The sequence below is a fragment of the Erpetoichthys calabaricus genome, chromosome 12, assembly GCF_900747795.2.
Source record: "Erpetoichthys calabaricus chromosome 12, fErpCal1.3, whole genome shotgun sequence".
Taxonomy (NCBI): domain Eukaryota; kingdom Metazoa; phylum Chordata; class Cladistia; order Polypteriformes; family Polypteridae; genus Erpetoichthys; species Erpetoichthys calabaricus.
Genome location: NC_041405.2, coordinates 162757150 through 162765407, shown reverse-complemented (window position 1 = coordinate 162765407; position 8258 = coordinate 162757150).

The following is an 8258-nucleotide window of genomic DNA, read 5'->3' as shown; positions in this document are numbered from 1 at the left end:
GTCATTATGTCATTGTGCCGTTGGCAATGCACTGGGCACAAGTGGCACCGAATGTCTTTGTTAAACAGGCTGTTGTAGTCAACAGCGCATTACAGATTCGCACAAAACGTTTATGCTAACATCTGGCATAATTTAACTCATTAGAGTGGCCATGAAGTATCAACCTTTGACCTTTGCTGTAGACAGGGGTGTGTTCGGCTGGCAAAACTCATACAGAGGCCTAATGTGATGAAATGGCACTTCTGCCCTGTGAATTGGATGAGGGTGCCCACATTGTGTCAGGTACAATCACAATGTTTCTTTGGTGAATTATTGATACGTTTTAATGGCACACAAAACAGTGTAATCTTGTAGGCATTAAGCTGTGCCAGTATGTGGTCTCGTTATTTTGGTATTCTTATACCGCGTTCGCCATTTGCCACTCAATAAACCTGACGGGCGGCCCTTCTAAATACCTGAACAGCGCATAAAGGGCACATTGACCAGAAAGGAGGGCACGCCAAGCGCCAATCCCTCGTGTGCCCTGATCGGGGGGCTTCAGGGGTCTCGCTTCCGTACACAATACCGTTATTCATGCGCGGCGCGACCTGCCCTGGACATGCGCGCGTGCACGCGGCGGCTCACGTGGCTTCGCTCCGACACGTTTCGTAACGCCGGCCGACCAGCAGCAGGTCGGGTCGTGAAGCGGAGTGGACGGGGGTGGCGGATGGGTTTGCTGGCCGAGGCGCGTTTCGCTTTTTAACCATTTAGTGGACTCGCTCGCTCGCTCGGTCGGTCGTTTTCGCAGCAGCCTCGAATCCTCCGTGCGCGCTCCGCGCTTCCTAGAAATGAAAATGCCGGTAGTCAGCACACCCCGGGGAGACGGCGGCTCGGCTTCGGCTGCACGTGCTCTGGCCTGTCGGGCGCGCTGGTCCCGTGGCCAAGGCGGCGGCGGCGGCGTCCTGACCTTCCGAGCCTTCTTTCCGTTCAGCTGTCTGTCTGTCCGTGCAGGTGCCGTTGGATCACAAGTGACGTCATTCGCTCAGCGGCTTCTCGTAGTAATTGTATTTTTATGTTATTTCGGATTATTGCTTCTTATTCTAAAAATGGCCCTCATTTAACTGTTACATGACTGGCAGCTGAGCTGAGCACTAAAAAAACTGGCAGGAGCAAAAAGCGGGCGGCGTGCTGGTCGCCTCGCTAAATGAACGCATTCAACAATTCGAATTCTGTTATCATTAACGTCAAATGGAGCCGATTCATTGGGCTTTAAATGACGTCCTGTAATTAACTTCACGCTAAATATACTTTACAAGTCAGCTACACTCTTAAAAATGTGCGTGCTTTATTGGCACCTTACGGTCCTTTAGTGATAGATAGATAGATAGATAGATAGATAGATAGATAGATAGATAGATAGATAGATAGATAGAGTGAAAGGCACTATATGATAGATAGATAGAGTGAAAGGCACTATATGATAGATAGATAGATAGATAGATAGATAGATAGATAGATAGATAGATAGATAGATAGATAGATAGATAGATAGATACTTTATTAATCCCAAAGGGATTGGTGGGTGTGTGGAGAGCCATTGCTTGATGGGACCTCAGCACATGAAGGTAGAACTTTGTGCTTTGAAGAACTTCCTGATATGAAGAAAAAAACGGAAATCTTGACTGTTTGGTAGGCTACCTAGCTGGACACGGACAGAGCAAGAAAAGCTGAACTGAGTCTGAGTTACTGGACGTGTGCAGCTGTTAAAATCAGGAGCCACCAATCTGTTGTCATCTAGTCATGGTTATTAACACTCTGGGGTCTGTTACAGGTCTGAATACAGAAAGGCTCTTTCTGGAAGATTCATGTGGAGGGGTCCTTTGGGAATCCAAAATGGCTCTCCTATGGCATCCCTGTGACAAACTTGAGCAGATTTGTTGCAGTTGCCAATAAATGTGAGGTTTGAATACACAATGGGAGTCCACCTTCTGAGAAGGATTTAGGAGTCGTAGTGGTCTCGACGCTATCAGCTGCCAGGCAGTGTTCAGAAGCCATTAAGAAGGCTAACAGAACATCAGGTTATATAGCGCCTTGATGTGTGGAGTACAAGTCCCAGGAGGTTCTGCTCAAGCTTTATAACACACTGGTGAGGCCTCATCTGGAGTCCTGAGTGCAGTTTTGGTCTCCATAAAGACATAGCAGTACGTGAGATGGTCCAGAGAAGAGTGACAAGGCTGATTATGGGGGGCTACAGGGGGTGAGTTATGAGAAAAGAGTAAAAGAGCTGAGCCTCTACAGAGATGAAGAGGAGACCTGACTGGAGTATTTAAAATGATGAAGGGAATTAGTCCAGTGGATCGAGATGGTGACTTTAAAATGAGTTCATCCAGAACACGGGGACACAGGTGGACACTTGCTAAGGGGACATTTCACACAAACATTAGTCTTTCTTCATGCACAGACACATGGAATAAGTGACCAGCTAGAGTGGTGGACTTTCAAAACTTGACTTGATGTTAGGGTGGCACAGTGGGTAGCACTGCTGCCTCGCAGTTAGGAGACCTGGGTTCACTTCCCGGGTCCTCCCTGCGTGGAGTTTGCATGTTCTCCCCGTGTCTGTGTGGGTTTCCTCTCACAGTCCAAAGACATGCAAGTTAGGTGGATTGGTGATTCTAAATTGGCCTTGGTGTGTGGGTGGGTGTGTTTGTGTGTGTCCTGTGGTGGGTTGGCACCCTGCCCGGGATTGGTTCCTGCCTTGTGCCCTGTGTTGGCTGGGATTGGCTCCAGCAGACCCCTGTGACCCTGTGTTCAGATTCAGCGGGTTGGAAAATGGATGGATGGACTTGATGTTATTCTGGAGGAGTCACGTGAACAGCACTGGTGGGCTTTAAGGGACTGAGTGATGGTTCAGATTGTTCTGATGTTGTTCATTTATTTACCTGTGTGACACTAAGATCAACACTTCTAACTTCCTGACACTAAAACATAAGAAATGTGATTTGAATAATCCTGCGTTTACAGGGAGTGACGCGCGTCGTCCACTGCAGAAGAGAAGGTCGGGTGTGCTGCGGTTTGTCCAGCATCTCTAAAAGAACTTCCATGAAAGCCCACAAAGCCTTCACAACGCGCTCACAGTCATTAGCTAACATCACGAGGACTGTCACAGTGCAGACACACAGAGGTCGTTAGGAAGAACTCGCCGCTTTGCTATGCAAATACGCTGACTTTCTGCAAATTTAAAATTCTGTACGCTTGTGAGTTTATGGCAGTGCGCGATTTTTCATAAAACAATTTTGCAAATTTGAAACACTTAACTGCTATTGGCAGCAAAGGCGCTTGTTACACGTAAATCTGCTTCATCTCATCGTTTGAACTGCAGTACATTAGGCGTATTTTAATGGCCTTGTTTGTGATTTAGTTGTTTATGCCGACATTATCTGTGTCTGGCGTTGTGAAGGTCCTGTTGAATTGCTGTGAGCTGCTTTGAGCTTGGGAAAGGCGCTATATAAATAAAATTATGATTAACCATCCTGTATAAAATGGCGTCCGCATCGGTGTGTCAAGCAGGTTTGCACCGGTGACCTCCTCGCTGCCACGCTAAGCATGGAGAACGGGGCTTAACCTCACGGCGCACTTCTAGAACTTTCAAAGGGCACAACTGGCAGGGATGGGGAGAGGCAGGTGTGGGAATCCATCTTGGGTTGTGCTGCTGCCTCACAGTAAAGGAGACGGGTTCAAGCAGGGCCATCTTAACGCATGGGCAGGGTGCCTCATGCCAACCTCTGTATGTGCACTGCTTTGCCCGGGGGTCTGTAATGCTGTTAGACGGCCCCTGGTTCAAGTCCCAGGTGGAGTTTGGATGTTCCCCCCCTGTGCAGGCAGAGTTGCCTCAAGGGTGTGTGTGTGTGTTTGCCATGTGATGGTGCCCAGGTGTTGTTCCTGCCTTGTGCTCTATGATTGCTGGCACAGGCTCCAGCTGCCCTACACCCCTACCCTGGATAAGCAGGTTAGGAAAATGGATGGGTAATCCGGGGTCTTCTGTCCTGCCACACTAGTCTGGCATGGGTTTGGATTGAAAATGTGACAATGGAGGTTTGGGCTGATCTTTCAGAAGCTGCCACTCTCCATTACCCAACAAGCACATCCTGCCCCTTTAAGTGATGTAAGAGCATCGGACGTTAGACCCTACGCGATACGATAAAAGTGTCGACTCTACCATCAGTGCCAGGGTGTGAATTGTCTTCTGAATTTATCTTTCTCTTTACAATCCCCACACAAACCTGCAGACAGCAGTGCCAACCTCTCTGACCTTGGCATCACTGGGACTGTCCTCAGGTGGGCTGATCCTACTATGTGTCCTGACGAGGGGAGATGTCAAGGGTGCTCCAGGCAAACATCGGGTGTCCCAAAGATCAGTGCTGGGCCTCCTCTCTTTCTCTGTGCATCACCTCAGCAAGTGCCAATGCCAATGCCACACAGCTGTACCGGTCGGTCCCTCCAGAGAACCACACAGTGCCAGGTAGAATCTCTGCATGTCTCACTGATCTCTCAAACTAGATGAAGCAGCACCATCACCAGCTCCTCCTGACAGAGATGGACCTTCTTGTTCTCTATTCAGGTCCCCATCTCTGTTCATCTCCACTAGCACCCTCCAAGTGGGTGGTGACTGATGACCTGCTGTCCTCCACTGTCCATGTTGTTCTGGTCACTCTCTATGAGATCAGAGTTTGGAGCGCAGCTCCTGCTCCAGGCATTGGTCTTGTCACATCTGCACTCCTGCAACTCTCTGCTGGCAGGTGCTACCAAACACAGCGGAACGTCTGCTGCTCAACTAGCCAAGGTGGGCACCCGTCACTCGTCTCTTCAGACCACTACAGTGGCTCCCTGAAGCAGGACACATGAACTTCACACCCTTGATGCTCCACTCGGCACCTAAACACTTGTGAGGTCCACACTCAGGCCTGCTGCTGATGAGTGGCACCTCTGTGTGGTGTCAAATCTCCGTCCTGACTCTTCAAGTGAAGCTCCAGGCTGGTGGGATGAGCTGCCCACCTCCATCTGAAATGCTTATGAAGCGTCTGAAGACCCTCTTGCTTGTTTCGTTTCTGAAGATGGCTTTGCCAGGTGTGTAGTCCATGAATTGTAATGAGGTGGCATTTTGTTCTGAGCTCTTCACTTGCGGTGATTCTTTCTGTCCCCTTGTCTTGTCACACTTATTTCTAAACAGTCCCCTTGGCTGATGTTTGGTCAATTATGTTGACTTATTTTGTAAGTTCCCTTGGATTAAAACATCTGCTTAGTCAACAAATCTAGCCGTAAGCCTGACTTGTGCTACGTTGACAGATCTTTTCTTAAGTCTCCATTTTTCACTAGCGGGTGGCTGAGCATCTTCTCTCTCTCTCAGCTGACATGCAGGTTCTGGTGGTCTTCACGCCGTGTCGCCCAGTTCACTACACTTCTGTGAAGGTGCAGGTCTAAACACATGTGGCCCCATGGCCTGGTAACTCTCAAGAAATCCAAAAGGACAACTAATATGGTGCGCCCTCACCTGTGTCTGTCTGTCAGTCTGCTATGGACTCGTCTGCAGGTCCTTTGGCTGTTTTTTAACTCTCCTGATCATTGTGTCTAATGTTGTATTTTTATTATAATACTCTTCATTGTCCTTTTTGTTCACAAGCTGGGGGTTGACGGTTATCCTCCCTCTTTGGGCTTTCTGGATGATTTGTGGACATCTTGCGTTATTTTTGCCAGCACCTCATTTTAGGGGCCTGTTTTGGCAGAAGCCAGCAAGTAGTATTTGGGGCCTGGCTGAGTTATGGTGAGCCTCGTCTGGATTGGTTAGTGAAGGTCCTGACCTGCTCCTAAGCTCATGTTTATGTATTTCAGTGTCTTTTTGTTGTTTTCGAGTGATTATGTGTCATACAGTATGTCTATTTTCTATTATATATATATAATATTATTGTGTACTGTTTCTTTAAATTTACCTGTTTTGGGTTTCCTTGTGGGTGGAGCCCATTGAGATGGAGCTAACCTGATGTCACCACTCCTGAGCTCCGCCCTCTGGCTATAAAATATGCTGAGAAGGCTCAGGAGTTGGAATCATTCCTGTATTATGGAGTCAAATGAGAAATCGAGTTTTCTTTGAGGTTTTACTGGTTTTGTTGATCATTTTTCTACTCTCTATTGGGATGTGTTTGCTTTGGATTGTTTCTTTATGCAAGTCCTTGCTCCTCTTCTTGCTGTGCTGGGCCTTTACTGTATCTTGCAACTCTGTAGATAAATCCTTGATTTGTGCAGATTCCTGTTGGCCCTTTTCAATAGACGTTGAGGTTTTAGGGTCATCCCCCCTCTTTGGCGTGCTTTTGGTCCCATATTTTGAGACACATGAGTTTATTTTTTAAAGATAGAATCCCTTTTGGGTCTGAGACGAGCTACTGGAGCTGGGTTTAAGACCACTGGGGTGAGGCCTAAGGAGGCCTGGCCTGTGGAGACTTTTGTGAAGTATTTGGAGGCCTTACAGCCTTTCTGCTTTGTGTGAGACTCCACTTCATAGCACAGTCTGGTTCATCATGCAGCGTACTGATCTGGTAGCATCGCCAGCAGGGCCGTCCACTTCCCTCACTCAAACGACCAAACCTATGTCTGCCTATGGCCACGCCTTCTGTCAGCTGATCTTTATCGAGCTCCTCTATTGGCCAGGGCCATCATAAGGCCACACTACAATTTCCCTGCTCGTCACCATAACAACAAACACAATACTGCACTGTCACCTCTTCTTAATTTAAGAACACAGTGACCTCTGTGGGTAAGATTTGGAATTACAAACTGCCAACACGGAAATCCCTGAGCCTCCAAAGATGAAAACTGAGCCAAAGGCTGTTAGTTTAAAAAAATTAAGCATTCTTGATAGGCAGCGACCCGTTCAGCCCAGTTGAGAACAATGAGAGCACATATGGTGCACCCTCACCTGTGTCCGTCTGTCCTGGACTCGTTTGCAGGTCCTTTGGCTGTTTTTTACTCTCGAGCATTTTGTCTAATGTTCTATTTTTGTTAGTAAATCTTCCATTTATAATACTCTTTATTGCCCGTTTTGTTCACAAGCTGCGGGTTGTCAGTTATCCTCCCTCTTTGGGGTTTTTGACAGATTTCTGCCCAACTAATTCACCAATCCTATCCAACTTGTTTCTTTAACAGCACACCAAGTCAATTTCTGGAGGTTCCTGAAGTCCTTCCACACTACCAGGTCCCTTATTCTGTATGTCTGTGGTTCTCTTTTATGTGAAGAAGACCTTTCTGATCGTTGTGCAGAATCTGTCCTTAAGTTTAGACCTGCGTCCACGGTTTCTTGTTGAAGAGCACATCTTGAAGTAACAGCTGGCATCCACCACACCAGTTGCCCTCATCACTTCAAACCCTTCAATCAGGTCCCCTCTTCCTCTCCCTTCGGCTCAGCTCCTTCAGTCTTTGGGTCTCAGCTGCTCTCCATGGTGCTGATTCAGCTCAGTTGCTCTTCTCGGGACTTTCTCTTGTGCTGCTTTGTCTTTTGTGTAACATGGAGGCCCGATGTTTCTATCTTGTGTTTTCTGTTTTGCTTCAAACCGCAGGGAGTCAGTTTTGGTTTGTTTACCGACCAGAAGATTAAAATGCATTTGGAATAATAATGGACTAAAGTTTGTAACCAGAAAGACAGACGGACCAAATCACAAAGTCATCAAAGAGAGAACAAAGCAAAAGGACCTTTAACACGCGTGCGCTAGAAAGTGCCCAGCGCCGACCTTCAAACCACTGAGATGGTGACGTCCTGTGCCATGCATGTCTGCCAAAGTTTTACATAGCAACACTTGTGGCCACCACGCCACAAACTGACGCCACTTGTAGAAAAGAAAATGGCATCAGATAAAGACACAAAAGCTTTTACCTACAGTGAAGCAAAACAAAAATCACAAAATTAAAATCCCTGTGGACATCCAAAGTGCCAAGGGGGCACCCTCTGTACCAGAGCAAAAGGTTGGAGGTGTTTGGGCAGCACCACGTTGTGTTCTGTCTTGGACCGCCGTCCCTGCTGTTTCTTTGGTCGTCTGATATCAGCGATGGCTTGCTGTTGTCACCCCGTGTCTACGAAGTCTGGGGTCTGTTAAGATGGCGGTGGGCTGGATACTGCACCCAACTTTTAAAACAAATCTTTGTGGTGTGAGGAGTCCAAAGACGGGGGTCTCCACCTGCCCTCTTGACTCCTCCCAGGCTCCTGCCCAGCTCAGCGTCCCTGGGTGACATTTTAC